Source organism: Hoplias malabaricus, chromosome 4, assembly GCF_029633855.1.
Source record: "Hoplias malabaricus isolate fHopMal1 chromosome 4, fHopMal1.hap1, whole genome shotgun sequence".
In the NCBI taxonomy this organism is placed as follows: Eukaryota; Metazoa; Chordata; class Actinopteri; order Characiformes; family Erythrinidae; genus Hoplias; species Hoplias malabaricus.
Window position 1 is genome coordinate 13,451,538 of NC_089803.1, and position 23,047 is coordinate 13,474,584.

A 23,047-nucleotide genomic window follows, 5' to 3' on the forward strand; every position below is an offset into this window, starting at 1 on the left:
AACCGAGAATTTCTGTGTAGAGGTCAGAAAGCTGTTTCATTGTCTCTGTATAAATAGCATGGGCTAGAAATAATGGCATGGATATGGCTGATTCACAGCCTATAAATACTGCTCACAATTACACTCGTACTACACATGTGAATTAGACGATTAGACACTGATTTACACCGAATTCAAAGCAACATCATGATATTTCCCAGGCCTTGAACAGTTTCAGACGATTATAAAAGTAGCCTTAGACATTACAGATGTATCATGATGTGAGGATCTTTTGGGCATCTGCAGATACTTGCTTTAAAATGGGAACTAGACATAGGGGGAAAAAAAATAATGCAAAGCAGGTCACTTTTCAACCAGCCGGAACCACAAAAGTGATTTAATCGACATTTAGATGTCATCTGCTCTTTGTCCTTGGTTTACCTTGACACAAACATGAGTCAATGTTGAGTTAATCAATAGAAAGGCAAGAAGTGAACTGTACTCCCCTGCAGTTAATCATTATCCCTTTCCTTTACAAACCCATTCTGAACATTCCTGTGAACGAAGTCAAACCTGCAGAATCAGCCTTCCATTCTTACATTCCTGCAGCAGTACAGGCTAGGACCGGTCTCATGGGAGCATGACCGATCTGCCACATGTTCTCCTACTGCAAACAGGCATGGGCAGATGTTTAAAAAAAAACGAGTGGGCTTTAAGGGCAGTCACACCAATATTCAAAATGTGGCTGCAACAACAGAAGCATTTGTAAGGTTTTGCCAACAGTAAACAAACATAACCCCCCCACGGACACATACCCAAAGTGAGCTGTGGTGAACTGGAACTGCATTTCCCAGTGATGGAGCAGGGTTTGACAATAATGACTGCCCAAACGATTGGGGAAAATAAAACCTGACTTTGGGACAGCAGCATAAAAGAAACGACTGGGTCACAAAGGTAAATTAATGATTGATTTGGTGTGAGGGGCAATGCGTTAAATGCACAATGAAAGAGGGCAAACTCGAATTTGTTTTTGAATAACAAAGACCCTTTCTCTTCAAATCAACACAATGATATTTTCTGTTGACAATCGGCGTTAGAGCGAGGTGTGCAGGAAAATGTTGCCAAAGCGTGAACATGAAGCAACGTGGACCAGCAGCTTCACTTTTCCACAGCAAACAAAGCACTCATTCACAAGTGAGAATTGTGTGCGTGAGGTAAAACTCTTGGAATTAACTAAACTAATCACAGCTGAGTGCAATCAATCTCTCACAGCAACAGTCTGACATCTAGTATAGAACCTCCCCAGAAAAAAAAAAAATAAATAAAAAAAGAGGACGTTACCAGAAGAAACAATTAATTACTCCCTACTCATACCCCTGGGGTTTATAAGAACTGGTGGAAGAGCCCATGTCTACTTCACTGTGTCTTGTATCAGGTATTGGGTTCCCGGATTTCAATATGTATTCTGGAAAAAACAAAACTATATATGGGCGTTTCATCTTGGATACAAGCTGTGCAAAGAAACAAGCACGGTACTCTGGAGGTGTTTGCAGGGAGTCCAACTCATCAGAACATATCTCTGATCAGAGAGGCTTATTAGATCTGATAGGACTTCAGTTTGTTTAGCCAAGTTAGCAGTGTCATGTGACACAAAGACCGCATCTATGAAAATAAATTATTCAAAACATGCCGTGACCAGACCCTGAGAGACCAGGCGGAGGGGGCTTTCTAATGCCTCAACATTGGCTTTCCACTGCCTCCAGGGCAAGAACAAAAAGCTGAGTAGCCCGGCGTCATATCAAATCACGTCGTTAACAGAGCCCTTCCAAACCAAAACCATATATCAGCCCTCTCCATTTTTCATCAGAACGGTTCGCCCCTCCAGTCTTAGCAGCGGAGATGAAGAGGCTTTCAGCACGACTGTGCGTATAGTTAGTAAAATACAGCCTAGTACAGACACAAGACAGCTTTAATTTAGTGGATATTGATATTTTACACCCACAAAAGGAAGAACATGAAGCACTAGAAAATGGACAACATCCTCTATACAAAAAAGCTGTTTAACCTTGTTTGCATGGCCGTGTGTATCTGTAGATCTGCAGAGAGTCAGGAGGTGTGGATGGAGATGGGGACTAATGACATATTCATGGAAGAGAGTGCATTGAACGAAGGAAATGGTGTAAAGTTACATTGTCACTTTTAAGGTGTTAGGTATGCCGTCAAAATAGGGCCAGAGGTTTTAAAGCAGAATCCACAACAGAGTAATTTCATTTTTCAAAACGAATAAGACTATTACTAATACTGAGTTAAAAACAGCTTTGTAATCAATATTTCCATATTATGTCATTTGTTTTGTATTTGCATTTACGTTACTCTTCAGTTACCCTTCTCCCACTCTCAGGTCAAACTGCTCTCACTTCTGAGCTCTGGTCCTCTCCTTTTTCAAAATTTATTTTTTCAGTTTAGGATTGTGCTTTTGGCCCTATTTTGATGCCATTAGTTATGGGTCTTTCATCTTACAAATAAACGTTGAATATTAGGGATTCACCCATTTGGAATTTTTTGGACCGATACGATAACCGAGTACCTAGGAGTGGCCAATACAGATATTAATAACAAATAGTTTTATCTTTTTGAAAGTAAAGCTAATTCACATCAGATTAAAGCAAAACAAATCCTTTTTAATCATAGGTTGTCATAGGACAAGCCTTTTCTTGAGTATTTGTACATTTCAGTACTTTTTAATAAATTAGTTGTAGCTCATTTATATTTTTTATATAAGATTTACTGCTGGTTCCGCATGAATGGTCTCTAGTGGTGCGCCAATTAGTGCAGCACCGGGTTTGATTAGGAGAGAGAGGGAGAGAGAGCAGCATAAAGCGAGTTAGGGAGAGAGTTTGTAATCGTTTATCATCGTGTATCAGCAATAAATTCAGATGCTGAATGACGCTATATCTATTTATGTGTTTCATATCAGAAGGGCTCCTGCACTGTGTTGGTTGAGAGTATCTTTCTGTCATTTAACCTGCTGTGTGTGTTTTTACACTGCTATCAATGTGTGCGTGTACTGAGTGTTGCTGATATTTTCCCAGAAACTGCTCTCTGTAGAAACTGATGACGGAGATATCTGGTTATTTACAGCCGTCAGTGCATATGCAAAAGCACAAAAAGGCACCAAGTCAAAAATAAATAAATATCCCCACATATTGGAATATAATATATCAACAAACGATATATTGTGCATCACTATTGAATATTACCAGTCTGAATTGTTTTTAGGAGTTTAATCAATGACCCAAAGGGGACTTTACAGGATTTCTCTCTTATCCAGGGACATTAAAACCCTTCTAGTCACAGCAGTGCTTATTCTGAATGAGAGACAACTGAGACAACTTCTGGACCATTCATGCTTTGGAGTTATCCATCTCACTGAGGAAACCTGAAGAACATCCGCTCAGGAGCACAAATTCCCTAACACACCACTGACGACCAAAAACGAGACCTGCGGCCAGCGGCCAGAGGTTGGTAAACAAACACTTCAACACTCATTTGTCCCTTAAGAGCTGCTTCTACAGTCCTGTTTCACCCTCACTGCTGTGTAAACACTTCCATTTGCTTCTAATAGCTGTTTCTACTCTTCTGAAGAAGAAAACAAATGAAACACAATGTGCTTAGTGTCTGGTACAGCTTCATGCAACAGAAGAGAAAATGTTTACCAGTCATGAGAGAACAGACATATATAAATATATATATAAAAAAGGGATATATATCATGTTAAACGCAGCAAAACTGACAAGCGCAGAGAAATTAGAGCACTGAGTAAAAACCATGAAACCGAGACCAGAGAAGAAAGAACTGAACTAAAACAACTAAAACCCAGGGCTTCTGCTCCTCACTACTGTGAGCTCGGGTCGGGGTGAACAGCGAATGGCTCATTATCTTTAAAAGGAAGAGATGCTAAAACCGGGGCCGTTTAGACACGGGGAGAATGCTGCTGTGGGGTTTGATCCTTGTGACTTTCTGACCAAAGCAGGTCACACATTTTAATAAGAACCAGAAGTCTCTTGTGGAAAGAATGGAGAAAATGCAAATTATCAAGTATACAAATGAGCTCTGTTTGATATTCTTGTGAACTACATTTCCTCACTGCAGGTCAGTAAAAACAAGTGTTGCTCTTCTCATGCTGCATGTACGCAAGACTGCACTGGAGTGTCCTCCTCACAGCTTTAATCTTGAATTTCCCTGTTCTTTATTTGATGCGTGTGCTCTCAAAAAGCTGTAGCAGAACTTGCTGACAAGGGTTAAATTCTGATACATATCAGACACACTGCAAACACCTCAAGAGTGCTGTGTTGTAAAGTGTGTTCCTGTTCATTTTTCATTACAGAACTTTAAAGGAAGACACTAAGTCTATTCCCAGTTTGAGGACTGTGTAGTAAATTAAATAATCCCTTAATATTTGACAAAGCATGCTGTGTCAGTTGATACTTGTGGTGTTTTCACCAAAGCAGGTCAATTTTTTTTTTTTAAAGACCCCAGAACTGTGCCTTTTGTGGAGAAAGATGTATTGTGTGTCACCTTTTAGTGCTACGGCAGATGGTATCACTTCTACCCTGAAACAGAGAGTGGACAAACACACTTCATTCATAAAAAGGCAACTCCTCAGAAACGGCTCTTATAAAACAACGTAAGAAAGACGTGACATCTTTTCAAGTGGTTTTTAATTTATAAACCTGAGACACTGTGAAAATGGTTTTCTGTCGTTAAGGCTGAGCTACTCCATAAATAAATAAATAAAATAAACAGCAGAGGATCTGCATACAAGAAGCTGATTTTATCCAGTTAGAAGCACTACTTATCTTCATTTCATAAAAGTTTTTTTTTAGCATGCACAGTGAGTGTAAACCTGCAGTGCTTATGTGCAGCTACTGAATTATAAAACAAACAGAGGTCACAAAACAAATATTTGCAACTTCCACTGTTCTCCTGTTGAGGCTTTCCCACTTTGAGTTTCTCATTAACTTGAATGCACTCATCTCTTAAATGTGAAGTTTCCAACATGACGGAAGGCACCCTAATGAAGAGTCCTATCTCTATTTACTGAAATAATCGCTTGAGGTCTTCCACTCACTAATAGCCAGCGTTACGAGCAAGAAAACACAGAACACTGACCTATTCAACAGAGGCATTCAGACATTTCCATCCAGAGCCCTCCATTGCCAGATTTTTGAGAACTTCCCCTTCACCTTGACTTAAACTTGTCACTATATTACTACAATGTCAGTCAAAACTGCACCGCCAGACCATGCCTTACACTGTTTTATTAACCAGCTACAACAAATAAAACCAGCACATGTCGATAAGAGTTTCACACTCTTGTTCTGGGGGGCCTTCTCTCCCCTTTGAGGGGTCCACAACGTGGCAGCTGTGGCCTATTGGTTAGATATGGGACCAAAGGGTCATTGGGTTGAACCCCATGACCAGCAGGAATTTGGGGGCAGGGGGAGTGAAGGAACTATACTCTCTCTTCCCTCAACATTCACAACCAAAGTGCCCTTGGGCAAGACACATGACCCCTAACTGCTCCTCAGGTGCTAAGGGAGGATCTGTGTGTGTGTGTGTGTGTGTGTGCTCACGGCCCCTCATACATTTGTTTGTGTTCACTGCCCCAGATTGGTTAAATGCAGAGGAAAAGTTGTTATACATTGTACAAAGACAATAAAAGCACTTTTATCAAGCTCCTAAATTACATTTGTAATCTGATGCCAATGTTGGCTCTGTATTACAGCTAAAAATAACGTTTTTTTAATCACATTAGATGAATAAGGAAGTGACAGAATATGAAAATAACCGTTATGTGGGAGTCCTGCTAAATGTTTATTTATCTCCCCTCACACACATGCTAACTAGGCTTAGGCTAACACCAAAAAAGAGGGGTTCTTCAAAAAATGGTGAGGGACACGAAGGGCATTGTGGGGAAAAACAGACCCCAAAGAAAACATATTTAATTGGCTTCCCAAGATTTACCGCTATTTTACCCCTAGAAGGTTCCACAGATCCCTTAATGCGCAGTGGAGCTTCACTGGAAGCTGTGGGAGCTATCGCTACACAAAATGGCTGCGTGTGTGTTGACGCCTGGTTCCATTCACAAACACTAACGAAATCCGAGCCTATAAATAGCTAAAATATAAAGTATTTTATGGCAGACGGCGCTGAAAGCCCCTGTCATCTCCTTAAAGACGAAATTATTTAGAGAAAACAACAGAACTGTAGAATTTCCTTTTAAAAACGGTTGAAACCATGACACAACGTGTTGTAAAGGTTAGCGTCTTCTGGCGCTTTTCTGCTAAAGAAGAGCATCGTGGATTAATGCAGGGAAATGCTTTAAATAAAACCACACATATGCCCTTATTTAGGTTAATATATCTGTAATGGGTATTATTTTGCTAGATTTACTGTTACATAGCAATTTCCCATGTGCTAAAAGATTATCCACCTTCTTGCGGTATCTTCCCGTTACAGCTATAAAATCATTTATCGTTTAGAAATGGTTACCAGGTGAAAAAACAACGCCAAACCGACCATTTAAACCCGCACGAGGAGATAAACTCACGTTTTAAGGCAGATTAATATATCAGGTTCCCTTTTAATTCCCTCATGTCTCGGCGGAATTCACAGTTCCACCTTAAACGTGCGTTAACCGTTGTAGCATTTAAGGTGGACTGAAGAATTCGAAGAAAAACAAAGCCAGAACACGACATACCTCCCACTGTTTTCGAGCAGAACCAGTCACAGCTATCGATGAGGATTACAGCTGAAGGGTTTATATTAACTAAAAAAATAAAGAAAAGATTAAAATGGACACAGGGTTTTGGTTTTATCCGTCACTCAGGAGCTGGATGAAGTCAGGCTCACTGCTGCAGGAGCAGACATTTCTGTGTGCGTGTCCTGATCATTTCAGTCTTCGGAAGAGGGGAGAGATAAAGGTCAGATTTCCTTCCTCGTTCTTGCCCGAGCTCTGAGTCCTTGGGCGCGTCACACTATGCGCACTTGCTCACTACCGAGGGCGCACTGCTGAGCACAGCACGCGCCACAGCCTTAAAGACGACGTTCACGATTAAAAAATAAATAAATAAATTATATATATATATATATATATATATTATCCATTTCGGTTTGCGCTCAAAATCTGTCTGGTGTGTTTATGAAGCCTCAGTGCCAGTAAATGTCTAAGAAAAAGTGTCTCCCTCTGCTCAGAGAATGGGGGTTTTCAACAACAGAGAGAACTCCTGACCTTGAAAAGCACAAACCGAGATGAGGATCTTGCTCTGTTCCTGCTCCGTACGTGGGTAATATTAGGTGGGTTTTCATCCAAAATGTTTGAAGATGTTTTTGCAAAATGAAAAATGAGTCATCCACTGCACTTTTGCAAAAAAAAAAAAAAAAAAAAAAAAAAAAAAGCTTTAGATGACGTAGGCGGGATGCACGGTGGCGCAGCAGGGAGTGTCGCAGTCACACAGCTCCAGGGACCTGGAGGTTGTGGGTTCGATTCCCGCTCCGGGTGACTGTCTGTGAGGAGTTGGTGTGTTCTCCCCGTGTCTGCGTGGGTTTCCTCCGGGTGACTGTCTGTGAGGAGTGTGGTGTGTTCTTCCTGTGTCTGCGTGGGTTTCCTCCGGGTGACTGTCTGTGAGGAGTGTTGTGTGTTCTCCCTGTGTCTGCGTGGGTTTCTTCCGGGTGACTGTCTGTGAGGAGTGTGGTGTGTTCTCCCTGTGTCTGCGTGGGTTTCCTCCGGGTGACTGTCTGTGAGGAGTGTTGTGTGTTCTCCCTGTGTCTGCGTGGGTTTCCTCCGGGTGCTCCGGTTTCCTCCCACAGTCCAAAAACACATGTTAGTAGGTTGATTGGCGACTCAAAAGCGTCTGTATGTGTGTGTTTCCCTGTGAAGGACTGGCGCCCCCTCCAGGGTGTATTCCCGCCTTGTGCCCAATGATTCCAGGTAGGCTCTGGACCCACCGTGACCCTGAATTGGATAAGCGGTTACAGGTAATGGATGGATAGATAAATGACGTAGGCCCTGTGATCGGGGAAGGAAAACGAGGGAGAGATGTGAGTGGGTCGTTTATATCAAAACTTGGAAACAACACACCTGGGTCCAAACTGCTGCTCAACTTTTCAGACCTTCTGCGGAGACCAACACCAAATCTATTGACGTTCTGTACAAATCTTTGATACTTCTTATAGTAGACATTTGCCAGTAGCACAACTCATTACAACACGTGGACTGACCGTGAGCGGGAGACACGGCTCCCTCTGCAGCTGCATTGCTCCCAGAAACCAAGCAGCAGGAGACACAGCTCTTCCTAAGTGAGTCCTCGGCTCCCAGATACTGAGCAGTGGGAGACACAGCTGTCCCTAAGTTTGTCCTCTGCTTCCAGATACTGAGCAGTGGGAGTCACAGCTCTCCGTATGTGGGGCCTCAGCTCCCAGTGACAGAGCTGCCTGAGACACGGCTCTCCCTACGTGGGCTCTCTGCTCCCAGAGACTGAGCAGTGGGAGAAACAGCTCTCCCTACATGGGGCCTCAGCTTCCAGAGACAGAGCTGCAAGAGGTCTCTCTCCGTAGCTCCTGTGCTAACAGAGATGGAGCAGCCCAGTCAGTCGGCACGGCAGCTCACACACATCAGAATGAGCTGTGAATGTACAAATTGTGCAGCCAAAGACTAACATTTGCTTCTGTTTATGTTTAATTTAAATAATCATTTTTCTGAATCACAGAATTGATTGAGACATTCAGCTTTATTCAAACAGCAAACATACTTCTTATGAATGTATGGTGATTAGGTAGCTGGCTATAGTGATAGAATCACCCTTAAATCCTTTTAGCTTCTAAAAGCCAGCCCAATGTTTATCCCTGTTTTAGCGAGGAGTCTGCCATGTTCTCGTTTGGCCTTTAAGCTCTCTTCAGACCCAACACTGTGTTTCTTTGGATTAACAGCAGGTGAAAGAGCAGAAGAAGACTGCTCAGATAGCTCCATGTCTGCCGTAGGTCTCTGTCTGGTTTGTGTATTTCAGCGCTCTTAGCAACCAAAAGCTATTGGATCTTCTTTAAAGGTGGAGCATATGATCTGTATGGTCTCAGACTGTAGTGTTGTATATAGTCTACAATATTTCACACATTCACTAAACTAAAAAGCTCGGGTGATGGTGTGAAAACAGCAGGGATGTTCACAAGTTATTTTTTTGAGAGTTCAAGTCAAGTCTCAATTCTCTGAGCCCAAGTCCAAGTCGAGTCTCAAGACTTTCTTATGTTTGAAAAACATGAATGCCATCTGGTCCGACCCACATCATTCCCCTGATGTTTCTAATGTCCTTCACAGGGCAACACAGACACACATTCACTCACACACTTTTTTTTGAGTCGCCAATCCACTTACCAACATGTGTTTTTGGACTGTGGGAGGAAACCGGAGCACCCGGAGGAAACCCACGCGGACACAGGGAGAAGACACCAACTCCTCACAGACAGTCACCCGGAGTGGAACTTGAACCCACAACCTCCAGGTCCCTGGAGCTGTGTGACTGCGACACTACCTGCTGCGCCACCGTGCCGCCCTATTTTTTTTACCACAAAAATAATAATTAATAAAGAAGTATTTTATAACCAAATTTAAAGACAAAAGGCTCAGCTGCAGCAGGGGAACTTGTCGCTGCTGTGGTCAGTGCTGATATTTGTGGCTGCACACATCTGCTGCGTCACATATGGCAGGGAGGGAACTGAATGCAGTTCACTAAATTAATATAAAAGATATACATTAACAAAATAACAGTAATAATTACATTACACTAATATTGTTCACTGGCCCCAAATCTTCAAGTTGAGTCTGAGTCATTTGAAGGTGAGTATCAAATTGAGTCTGAAGTATTTGTTTGAGCAACATAAGTGAAACCCGAGTCTGAGTCCCAGACTGGAGTCCTCATCTCTGGAAAACAGAGTGGTAAAGTGTGGAGAGGAGAGAAGAGGAAGGAGAGTCGATGTCCATTAAAAGCCTGTGTATCAGTCCGTGGTTTCAGCCAACAGTACAAACAACAGTCATTTTTCCCCTCAAACACACGGTTACACCTTAAAAGACGGGGAGCTTCTGAACGTGAACAAACCAGAGAGAACAGCGTCTCCCCACAAATCCTCAAAAAAAACGAAACATGTAAACATGTAAACGTATATATGGAAGTAATGATTGTACATGCTGCCTACCAAGTACATCTAACATAAGACAAAGAATCAGAGCGCTTTGTCCCCTCATTCAGTGAAGGGAGCAGTTTATGCTCTGTATAGCGGGTCTTCCACATGGGGTCAGATATGTTAAAATAGGTTTTGCACACAATCTCAAAACATCTAGGCCACTAGTGTCAGGATAATGGCTGTTTCATAACATGAACAAGAAAATACAAACAACAAAAATTTTACAAAGCTAGTATTCCAAGCAGCTGCTATGCTATTGATATGTGGTCACTAGAGTTTAATTCTCTTTGCTAAATATTTACTATGGTATTTTATCTTTTACTAATGCCTTCCAGGTGGTTTCTAATGCAGTTGCTATGTTTTTTCAGGTTTGTTGCTAAGCTGTTGCTAATTGGGTGCTATGGTGTTGCTAAGGTGCTTCTTTGAAGTAGGAAATTGCATCCAGGGTGGTTGCTAGGAGGGTTGATATGATATTCTAAGTGTCCCAGGCAGTTGCTAGACTGTTGCTACGTGGCCACTAGGGCAAAAGTTTTTGCTATGGCATCTGCTGCGGTTTTGCAAGTAGTGACTAAATGTGTCCCAGGTGGCTCCTAATGTGTTCCAGGTGGCTCCTAATGTGTTCCAGGTGGCAGTTATGGCAGCTGATGTGATATTTCAGGATTGTTGAAAAGTAGGTGCAGTGGTGTTGAGAATGAGCTACCTAGTGGTTTCTATGGCATCTTAGGTAGTTGCTAGGATGGTTCATATGGTATTTTAGGAATTACAAGTGGATTCTAAGGTGTCCCAAACAGTCGCTAGGCTGTTGCTACATGGTCATTAGGTCTAAATGTCTTACTAAAAGATTCTTTGGCATTTTAAGCGCATTGCTAAGGTTTTTCAGGTGGTTGCTATGGCAGTTTCTGTGGTATATCAAGTTGTAACTAAAGGTGCTCTGGCTGCTAAGGTGTTTCTGTTGGCTGCTATGATAGTTGCTATGGCATTTCAGGTTGTAGCCAAAGTTGGCTGCTAAGGTGGTGCTAGGTGAAGGTATGCCTTAATGGTTGCTATACTATCCAAGCTGGTTCCTAGTGTTTTTACTATGATATTTCAGGTTGCTGCTAAAGTGTCCCAGGTGGAAGATTTGCAGTTGCTTTCGAATTTCAGGTGGTTGCTAGGCAGTTGCTATGGTTGCTAGGGTGTTGATGAGGTACTTCACAGTTGAAATGATGTAGTCCTCATTGGTTTGTGGTGCACTCCTATGCATTTAAATTAGCTCTGGATTACAAACACGGCTCCAGCTCATCCCAGAGGAACTGGAGGGAGCTCCATGACTCCGGGGAACACAGTTCCACTGTTCCACAGCCCAGTGCTGGAGGATTATACTGCTACTGGCCCTTCTATTGATCCGTGCTTTTACCTGGAGCTCATGCCAGAGCTGAGTGTTCTCCCCCTCCTCCAGACTGCATCTCCCCAAGCACTAATCTCCTTCAAGGATACATACCAGAGAGAGATAGTAAAGACCAGGGAGAGTCCCAGGCCCCTGGAAACAAAGTAGACATTGAGCATGGAGCTCATGTGCAGCTGCTCCAGAGTGTCCCATTTCATTGTAAGTCGTTCTGAGAAGATTATACAAGCTGTGTGCTCCTGAGGGGTACAGAGGTCTAACATATTATCGTAAGGCAGCAAGAATTATTGTGATATTTATTTATGTTATTGGACAGTGACATTGCATCATAATGTCAGTTTATAAAATCAGATTATGATTTCAGATTAGGATATCGGTTTATAATACTGGATATCGGTTTAAGATACCTGTTCATGATATAGGATTATGATATCAGATTATGATATCGATTTATAATGTTGGATTATATTGATTTATGATACTGGTTTATGATGTGATATTATAATACTAGATTATGATGTCAGTTCATGATATCAGTTTAAAACACTGGATTATTCTATCGGTTTATGCCAGTGCATTATAATACAGGTTTATGTAGTGTGTGTTTCTGTGTAAAGAGTGGAGTTTGTTCTGCACGGTTTCTGTGTTGTGACGAGAGATTGAGGAGAGAGAGTGGGAGAGAGGGAGAGAATCAGTGAATAAGAGGCATGAGAGCATGTAAGTGAGAGGGACAGAGAGAGCGAGAGAGAAAGAATTATTGAGAGTGTAAGAGCAAGGGACAGAGAGAGAGAGAATGAAAGTGGGTGTTTGAGAGCGAGTGAGAAAGAGAGTGTGTGATAGTTTGAGACGGAGTGAGAGTTACAAACAGAGAGAGAGAGTGAGAGAGAGAGAGAGAGAGGGGTAGAAAGAGAAGTGCCTGAGTTCTAAGTGCAGAAATGCATTAGAGGAACAAAGAGAGTGGGAGAGAGAGAGAGCACGGGTGAGAGAGTAGGAGACTTATAGCGAAAGAGATCAGAAGCCACAGGCCTCCGCAGTGTTTTTCTGATCACCCTTTTTTCCTGTCAGACTCTCAGTTGCTCAGTGTGTGAGTGTGTGTGTGTGTGTGTGTGTGTTACTGTGTGTGTGTGGTGAAACTGATACCCACACTCTGTTTAAAACACCTGTTTGCAGACGTCTGTCGTGGCAGTGGCTAATCTCTGTCTCCTTGCGGCTGTATAAGGAGAGAGCAGCTGAATTATTATCACCACCATGGTTCCCCAAAAACTCTGCATATTTCACTTTAAAAAGAAATGAGTAGGACCCAATGGGACTCTCTGGAGCAGCATAAGTCACCGTGCCCAACATCAACAGTCGGCTAGAGGGGTATAAAACCCCCAGCCCTGGGCTGTAGAGCAGTGGAACTGTGTTCCCTGGAGGAATGAGGCTCTTTCCACTATGTTTGTGATGAGATTGAATGGAACTTGTGATCTGGAACTAAACAAAGTCTTTAATTTGGCTGCAAGCCATCAAATCATCACAGCAGAGAGGGGTTGGGGGTGGGGGGAGGGTAAGAGTGAGAGGGGGATGGTGGGGAGTGATTAAAAGGAAGGGTGAGAGGTTGTGTAAGTGAGAGGTCCTCATGACCTAATGCAATCAAATTATTACAGCAATGTTCCAGTCTCTAATGTGAAGGCCCTCCTAGAGAAGTAGACACTCTTACTGCAGCAAAATAATGGAAAATTGAAAAACTGATATCCCTCATCTCCACAGAGATTTCATGGAGTTTGTGTCCACAAGTCACAGGACACAGTGGACACAGGAGACACCAGAAGTGAGCAGACGCTGTCTTTCTGGGTCTCAGAGGGTACTTTATCTTTACTGCACTCAGCAGGAGGTTATTTATAGTGTGGTGGTGCTGTTACACTGTTTATTCTGAAGGAAGTGGTTGATGCAGGTGTAGTTTCTCAGCTTCATAAACAGGGTGAGTGTTATTATAGACTGTGTAGTCAGTTATACAGGTTTTCTGAGATGAGCTGGGAAATGAGCCCACACTGATCAGGCTGAGATATGCTGGAGTGACTCAACAAATTACCATACAACGTAGAGTGATACAATAAAATATGATGTATGTAATGATAAGATGTATTATGATACTAAAAGATATGATACAATATAAAATATGCTGTATATGATATGAACATTAAGCACTTTTACATTACGAAACGAAATTATTCAATATGATACAAAATGATTCAATACGATACGAAATGATAAATTGAATCTAATCTAATCTATTCATTCATTCATTATCTGTAACCCTTAGGAAACCCACGCAGACACAGGGAGAACACACCACACTCCTCACAGACAGTCACCCGGAGGAAACCCACGCAGACACAGGGAGAACACACCACACTCCTCACAGACAGTCACCCGGAGGAAACCCACGCAGACACAGGGAGAACACACCACACTCCTCACAGACAGTCACCCAGAGGAAACCCACACGAAAAAAGGGAGAACACACCACACTCCTCACAGACAGTCACCTGGAGCGGGAATCGAACCCACAACCCCTGAAGCTGTGTGACACTACCTGCTGCACCACCGTGCCGCCTATGACATGAATTGATATTTCATATTTCTGTTTCACCAGTCAAACAGAGCAAAGCCGTCACATGACCACACACAAAATCCCGTGGCAAACGGGGATTCTGTGGAAAAATAGAACAGAAGCACAGTTCAATGGTAGAGATGACGTAATCTCTGCCTGTTCAGCCCATTGTTTTGTTAGTGAATATGTAAACACACAGAACCACACACACACACACACACAGTTTAGGGTTTGCATAAACTTATGTACAGACTGTATTTTTCTTCTTGTTCTTATTCTTTGTAACCTCTACCTCTTGAACCCATTGTTCTGTTATTAAATTATTGTGACTGAATTTAATTTGTTACATTGTAAAGATTTAACTTATTTAACTTATTCAGGTGTATTATTTGAGGTCCTGAGGTTACTCGGTACTTGAGTAGGTTTTTCACTAAGAATTTTTAACTCTTACTCAAGTAATTAATTGGGTGACTACTTTTTTCTTTTACTTGAGTTGTATTACTCTAACAATACTCTTACTTGAATACAATTTTTGGCTACTCTACCCACCTCTGATGATATGAAATGATTAGGGAGACCAGACGTCCTCTTTTACCCGGACATGTCCTCTTTTTTAGACATAAAAAAATGTCCGGGCGGAATTTCACAAACGTCGGGGATTTTGTTTTTCTAGAGCTTACAAAGAACTTCGAGAAGCGTTTCGTTCACAAACTAGTCCCGCCCTCCCCTACTCCGATTGGTTCGCTTGAGTGAGAAGGGGACATGGTGAAGTAGCCTAAAATCTTCTGATTGGACTGTCTGACTGTAGAGCTACCGTTATTGGTCGATAACCTTCTCTATAAACATTTAATTGGTCAGTCTGCACGTCAGTAGTCCTTGTTTACATCAGGCAAAGCTCATGTACCCACCCTCATCTCGAGCAGCTATGCCAAAACGTAAATGTAAGTTCTCGGATGAATTAAAAAAGAAATTCCCATGTTTTCCCATGTGTAGCAGATAAAGGTGTAAAGGACCTAAAAGCACACATAGGTTCAGGTAAACATACAACGGCAGTGAGGGGCGAGAGCTCATGTGTCCTCTTTTTCACCATTTCTAGGTCACCCTAGAAATGATATGATACAGTACAAAGTGATACGATATGATAGTAAATTATATGATACAATATGATACGACAAGCAGTGTAATGACATGATGTGATACGGTATGATTCATTATGATATGATACAATAGTATACGGTAAGATACAGTGTAATATGACACCGTATTATGTGACACAATTGAAAATATATTGTCAGTTTTTCCTTAAATGTGTCTTACAAGAAAACAAAATGACTCTGGCCCAGGTCCGGCCCACACCCCACATTGTCATAGCCCACCTGCCACAAGGATTCACAGTGCTTGAGTGGACCACCCTGCCCTGGCCAACGCAGCCAGATGTGGGCCTGATATGTTACGTGAGGAGAGGCCGAAAAAGCATTTATAACGAGAGTCCATCCTGGTTCTCGTGCAGTTTGCCAACAGTGCTGCGTTTTGACCAGGAGCTCCTACATCAGTGTGTACTTAGTGACTAAAGCACACTAAACCCTGTGTACTTTCTGGTGTGGCTGAGCTGGGTGTGGTGTGTGAGAATGAGAGCCACAAACACTACACGGCTTTAAGCTGGGGTACACATATTCATCTATTGCTTCTTCACACATGAAGGATACTTAACAGGAGTTTGTCTCCACTCCACTCCAGCTTCTACTGACCCTCTACTCTTCTGAGAAGGCTTTGGACTAGATGCTGGGACATTGCTGTGAGGATTTAAACAGAACAGAACTCCATGGAGTTCCACTGCTCCATGACTAAATGCTAGTAGTATAAGACTCCTCTAGCTTTTGGCCTTGAACTTGGTGACTTCAGACTCATTTCAGTTAACTCATTATAAGAGGATCCAATATACAGTATGATCCCCACCCACTTTAGTTTTAGTCCAGAAGTGAGGCCGTGGTGTTGTTTTTGAACCAAGGTTAATCTCAGAAACGTTAAAAAAAAGTTGATGATTAAAACTTGGGTAAATTCCCCTTCTGCTTCTGACCGGGTGAAGGACGGTACTTAATCACAGTGACACACTGGCCAAACATCTGGATCAATACCAACATCCCCTTCATTAAAAAAAACTTTCCCTCAACATCCTCAATCATGCTCTTATCTCCTGACTGGGCTCCACACCTCTCTGTCCCAAACCTGCAGCCCCTTAATGTAACACTAAATACAACCTGACTACAATTAAACAACAGTAGGTAGTATTTTTACCTTAAAATTACAGCTTCAAAATCATTCTAAGGCTCTACTGAGCTAGAACAGTGAGAACAGAGCCTCTGTCTCTTGCTGCTACTCCAGTCTCCAAACGTGGGCCCCTATACTTTAAACACACTGCTGATCATACATCACTTTGGGCAAAGGTGTAGCTGTGCTGATTGTGGCAAAAGTGGATGTGAACCAAAAGTGGCCCAAACATTGACCTCTGGCCACACCTGGCCCAGATCTTTATTTATGTGAATGGACCATTCCAGGGGCATCAATCTGTTTGGCAAAGGGGCCATGACAATGGGGGATGTGGGGCAGACCTGGGCTAGAACCAGTTTGCTTTATCAGTGGTTCTCAAACTGTGTTATGTGTACCATGGCATGGGAAAAATCCAGAGCTTTTACATCAGACAACATCTGAACATTTACTACATTCACTGGAAAAGGGAATTAGTGGATAATTGGAAATCTAGATGTAACTGACAGACTCTGTTTCATTCATTGTCTGTAACCTTTATCCAGCTCAGGGTCACAGTGACTCCAGAGCCTACCTGGAATCACTGGGCGCAAGGCAGGAGTACACCCTGGAGGGGGCACCAGTCCTTAACAGGGCAACACACACACACACAGTCACTCACACACTCACACCTACGGAAACTTTTGAGTCACCAATCCGCCTATTAATGTGTGTTTTTGGACTGTGGGAGGAAACCCATGCAGACACAGAGAGAACACACCACACTCCTCACAGTCACCCAGAGGAAACCCACGCAGACACAGGGAGAACACACCACACTCCTCACAGACAGTCACCCGGAGGAAACCCACGCAGACACAGGGAGAACACACCACACTCCTCACAGTCACCCGGTGGAAACCCACGCAGACACATGGAGAACACACCACACTCCTCACAGACAGTTACCTGGAGGAAACCCACACAGACACAGGGAGAACACACCACACTCCTCACAGACAGTCACCCGGAAGAAACCCACTCAGACACAGGGAGAACACACCACACTCTTCACAGACAGTCACCCGGAGGAAACCCACACAGACACAGGGAGAACACACCACACTCCTCACAGACAGTCACCCGGAGGAAACCCACACAGACACAGGGAGAACACACCACACTCCTCACAGACAGTCACCTGGAGTGGGACTTGAAGCCACAACCTCCAGGTCCTGGGAGCTGTGTGACTGCGACACTACCTGCTGCACCACCATGCCACCCAGACTCTGTTTCAGAGATAAATAAAACAGATTTGTGTATTGCATAAAAAAACAAACAAACAAAAAACCACGTGGACAAATATCAGCTTAAAGGTCGAAAGCAGTGCACATCTACAATAACAAATATTGTCACCCCAGTTTCCAAATCCCAAGAAATATCACTTTTGTAAAACTTTGTTTTCTGGCCAAAAATATCAAGATCATGTACCATAACAAAATGGATGCTGAGCCAGATCTGCAAGTCTCTCACAGCGTGGCTAGGCCCAGCCCTTTCATTAAAATGGTAAGTGGTAAATGCATGTGGAAGTCTACAGCGTACAAGCTTTGAGTGTGATGTGTGTGTTTCTGTGAAATGACTTACAGACGACCAATGTACTTTACGGTTGGACATGGATCGATGGCACTTGAGTGGACTTCTGCAAATGAGGGCTGCGTATAAACACCAAATCCAAGCCACCAGAGGTCACAGTTTGGACCACTTTTGGCCAAAGCAGCCACACCTTTACAAGAATTGGACCAGATCTTTCCAGGGCAAACCACTTCTCACCAAGTGAGGGCCACATATATCACACATCCAGAAGTGGGCAAGGTCTGCTTCATGAGTGTTATGTGCGTCACGTCTGGTTCACGTGGTTTGCAGCATGGACCAGAAATGTCCTACATTCACATGCTCCCTGAGCGGCCACTTAGTGAACTCGAGAGGTAGTGAATAAAACCCTCAGGAACTTAGAAATGCACCAAACACAGAGAAGTGAGACACTGCTGCGCTCTCACTGTGTAATATGAGCTCCGGCCTGAACACTCAGAGACTCACAGTGCTCTACAGTCGGTTACTATCCACATACGTCAGTGATAAACCTCACTCGTGCTTAAGAAGCTGCTTTTCCACGGACGCTAGTTCTTCACGAGTCAGTTTAAAGTGAGCCCCCAGGTTTCTCTGAGGTGAGGAGGGTTAAGAAAGAGAAGCAGCCTCTTACCTCAGTGAAGAGTGAGGGAGAAAATGAAAACGAAAGCTCAGAGAAGAGGCCCTGCTACAATTTCAAAGCCCTTTCGCCCTTCCTGTTTTGAGAGAATGTGGGGGCTGGGGTGGCGTATATGGTCTGATATGAATCTTTGTCTCTCCTCACGTCAGTAACAGCTTCCGCTCTGTCTGGGAAGGCTTTACTGTTAGAGCAGTGGTGTGAGGATTTGATGGCATTCAGACATGAGAGCGTAAGCAAGGTCAGGTGATGATGTTGGGGGATTAGTTCTGGATCCCAAACAGAACACTGGATGCACTGGATGGAGCGCCAGTGTACTGTGAGAACACTGTTACACTACTCCACAAATGAGTGCCTTGTACTCGTCCAGAGAGTCCTGTTATATTCGGTCACTTCTTTACTGTGGTGATTATACAGTACATGAAATGTATACAGGTGTATAGGGTGCACTGGATACTTCAAACATGAAGTGCCCTGAGGAGAACTGCATATTTCCATGTGTACATCATGCACATTTGAATAAAGTACATACATAAACACCCAACTTCAACCAGGAGGAACACTAACGGAGGGACTGCTTCTCACCCTGCTGTCTGCATTGTGGTGTTTGACTGGTTTCCATGACAAAAAGTTGGGTGGGGGTGGGATATAGAGAGCAGTTCCTATGAAGCTTTGTGCCCCCCCCCCCCCCCCCCCCAATAAAAACCCTATGTGTGTCTATTAGCGCCACTGTGGCCACCATCTTTAAATTATTAAAAGTGTAACGTCTGTCTGGATATCAGCGTCTACCAAATGCCATAAATGTAAATAATAGTACAGCCACACCTCTGTCCAGGGACAGCAGCCTTGTTCTCCAGGAACAACACACCCCAGTGAATCCAGTTCCCATGAGCTGCCAATGCAAATACAGAGGGGAAGAACAAACCACAGGATACAGATAAAGAAGAATACTCAACTACAAAGGACTGGCCCTCAATGCCAACAGCTGGAGAGAGTGGTCTAGGGGAAATGGCCTCATAGCAGCAAATGTTTTTGATGAGGTCCAGATGAAGTAAAGCAGGCCCCACTTACACTCAAATACTGTGAATATAGACAGGTAAAATCAAGGTGCATTTGTTCTACAGTTGTAGTTCTCTGTTGTGTCTCCGGTGTTGACCTGAAGAAGATGGGTTCCCCCTTTGAGTCTTGGTTCCTTCCCAGGGTTCTTCCTCATGTTGCTGAGGGAGTTTTTCATTGCCACTGCTGCCCTTGGTTCGCTCAGAGGAGGCTTGGACTCGGATCACTGTAAAGCAGCTTTGGTACGACTTTCTATTGTGAAAAGCGGTATATAAATAAAATTTGATGGATATATTTTGACAGTTGTGTTTTATAACCTGGATGTCTGAAATCATATTACAAATCATTAAAAAAGTATTTATTATTTAATCAAAAGCAAGTTCAATCTAATGTGAATGTTTTCACCCGACGGCCAGAAAAAGCCAGAATAAAAATCATAAAAGTCCAATAAAACAATTAGAATCATAAAAGGCATTTACTTAACGCTATTTAACGTTGTGAACAGTAGATCCAGGTGTTTTAGGGGTTTATTTTACTTCAGTTACAGAAAAAGATGCCTCCTGTGTTTTAATTGTAAATGGAAAAAGAGAATCTAACTGACAGAACACACAGGGCTCATGATCAAATATCATAATCTGATGTAATAAACGATACGGTAATCCAGTATAAAGTTAGATTTCATAATCCGATATCATACCAACGGCTACTGCTGCTGAATCGGGATCCACAGCAGCCCTGAACAGGATGAAGAGGTTAGGAGAAACTACTGAATCAATCAAACAATCAATCAATCAGTCAGTAATCTAATTGGAAACGTATGTGGTGTTATAAATCTATGCCCTGTGTATATGTCGTATGTGTAGATTTAACATTATCATGTCATGTTCTTCTTCTTTTACTGCAAATTTGTTTAGAAAAAGTATAAAAACAAGTACTCGGACACACACACACACACACACACACACACACACACAGTCTGAGGGAGAGGGAGGGCTATTCTGTTAATAACCGCAACCATGGTGATATCACAACAAATAAAGGAGTGTAAGAGTGGCCTTCAGTGATCACCGGTAAACAGCCCTCGTTAAAGTCAGTGGTCAGTGTGTGAACTCACGCAGTCGTCTGCTTCACTGCGCAGTCACCACTGTAGTTTGTAGTTCTGATGTTGTGGGACACCCACAGGTATGATTTGAGTGGTGGGTCATTGTCAGCGCTGATATATGTTGCACTGGTGCGAGTGGATCAGACACAGCAGTGGCTGCTGGAGTTTAAACCCTGTGTCCACTCTCTGTCCACTCTGTGAGACACTCCTCCCTCGTTGGTCCACCTTGTAGATGTAAAGTCAGTAGCTCATCTGTCGCTGCACAGTGTGTGTCGCTCGTCCTCTAGTCCTTCATCGGTGACACAGGACGCTGTCGGCTGGGTGTTTTTGGTCGGTGGACTGTTCTCAGTCCAGACTCTGAGGGGTTTAAAAACTCCAGCAGCACTGCTGTGTCTGATCCACTCTACACCAGCACAACACACACTAACACACCACCGCCACGTCAGTGTCACTGCAGCACTGAGAATGATCCACCACCACATCACACCTGCTCTGTGGGGGTCCTGAGCGCTGAAGAACAGGGGGAAATGGGGATAAGAAAGTATGCAGAGCAACAGATGGACAGTGAGTGGAGAAACAAGGAAGTGGTTGTAATGTTGTGACAGAATACTTTTGAGGAAAGCTCCTACCAACAGGACTATAAATAACCTCCAGTGTTTAGACTCACTCTCTCTGTCCAGGAATGCAGGGGCTAGGGGTCAGTGTTGGTCACCGAGACCCTGACCCAGGGGACACAGTCCATTCTGTCCCTGGCCTTTCATTAATGAATAAAAGCTGTGAGGATGTGATGATCACCATCTAAACATAGGGTCCTTGTTCTGGCCAGTGCTCCAGGCGTAAGCACAGGTCTGATCTGAGAAGAGCCAGTGCTCTGGAGGATCTGCTGCCTGCATCTTTAACACTGCAACCCTATGGGACTGCTGCCACCTTCTGGCGGCAAAGGGATATCTGTGATGCATTCTGATAGAACAGCTGCAGCCCGTAATAAAACCTGCTGGGTGCCACACCTGCATTTGTTCTGGGACCAAAATTGTGGATCTACAGGTTTTTAACAAAGCCACTCAACTCTCTGCTGCCCCTTGGCTGTCACTAAATTCCATTCTTATATAATGCATGGCCTGAAAAAGAGCTGAATTTGACGTTTGTTCAGTTTTGTATTTATTTTTATTAAAAAATAAATACTGTTAAACAGTAATCCTTAAAAAAACATGTTACTCAAGGCATAATAAACCTGTAATGTTTGCTGTAATATGCAAATGTCACAGATTTCTTTCTTGTTGCCCAGAGTTATCATGAAAACAGCTAATAACTTTAATTGACTAACCATTAAATGAACAGGGTAAGAACCAATATGAATGACAAATTGGTTTCAGCATACATCAGGGTTTTCTGCAACCTGGTCATGTATATCTTTTTCATTTTCCTACACTATAATGAGTTAACACATCTACTGTGCAAATAATCTGACAAAATTACACATTACTTTTCTCTTAAATGAGATATAGAGCGGTTTTGTTACGAAATTATAAAAACAAGGGCAAACCTGTTGAAATTGCTGTAAATGTTTTTTCTTTGACAAATGCTATATTCATAAAGAACATTTCTTTAAAAATGTACCTCATTTGATAAGTAACTCTTAAGTGATTTAACACTAATTTCTAAATATTTAACATGGAATGAATTATGGAATTGGTATGGAATGAAAAAGCTTACTGTCACTGTAATGTACATGTATAATTAAGGTTTTATATATATATATATATATATGGATTGTAAAGCATCCTTGGGTGTCTAGAAAGGCGCTATATAAGTGTAACAATAGATAGAGAGATAGAACTTTTTTAAGTTATTAGCTTTTACAATTAAGAGAGTGCATTATGACGTGAAGGGAAAGTCCGTTTTATTTAACCATAACATGCTACTGCCAGTCAAACACCTGAAACCAAAATTTTATTGAAGCCATAACTTTAAAGATCAAAGCACAGGAAGCACTGCAAAGAAAGTAGGGAGCCATCAGCCAAAAGTGTTGTCTTGAAAGTACCGTATCAACTGTGCTTGCTGCCCCTGTGAGGGTATCATGCATGAGTTGTAAGGCAAAAGAAAAACAGGTTTATAAAAAAATTATAAAAATAAATAAATGTATAAATAAAGGAGGCTTTCAATAACATGAATGTTCAAAGTTATAAAGTA

At 42.7% G+C, this 23,047-nt stretch overlaps 1 protein-coding gene across 3 annotated transcripts in view; it reads right to left on the reverse strand.

Annotated features, from left to right (window-relative positions):
- The window catches only part of thrap3b (thyroid hormone receptor associated protein 3b), a 37,315-nt gene extending 18,599 nt beyond the window's left edge, over nt 1-18,716 (reverse strand). The window contains exons 1-2 of one of the 3 annotated variants that reach the window (XM_066667212.1): nt 6,743-7,014; nt 4,558-4,592 (exon numbers count right to left, since the gene is read on the reverse strand). The gene's annotated coding sequence lies outside the window, so the exon portion shown is untranslated. Of the gene's footprint in view, nt 1-4,557; nt 4,593-6,742; nt 7,015-18,696 lie in introns of those variants that run through there. The other 2 variants (XM_066667214.1, XM_066667213.1) reach the window with 2 other exon arrangements.
- Nucleotides 18,717-23,047: the final 4,331 nt, after the last annotated feature.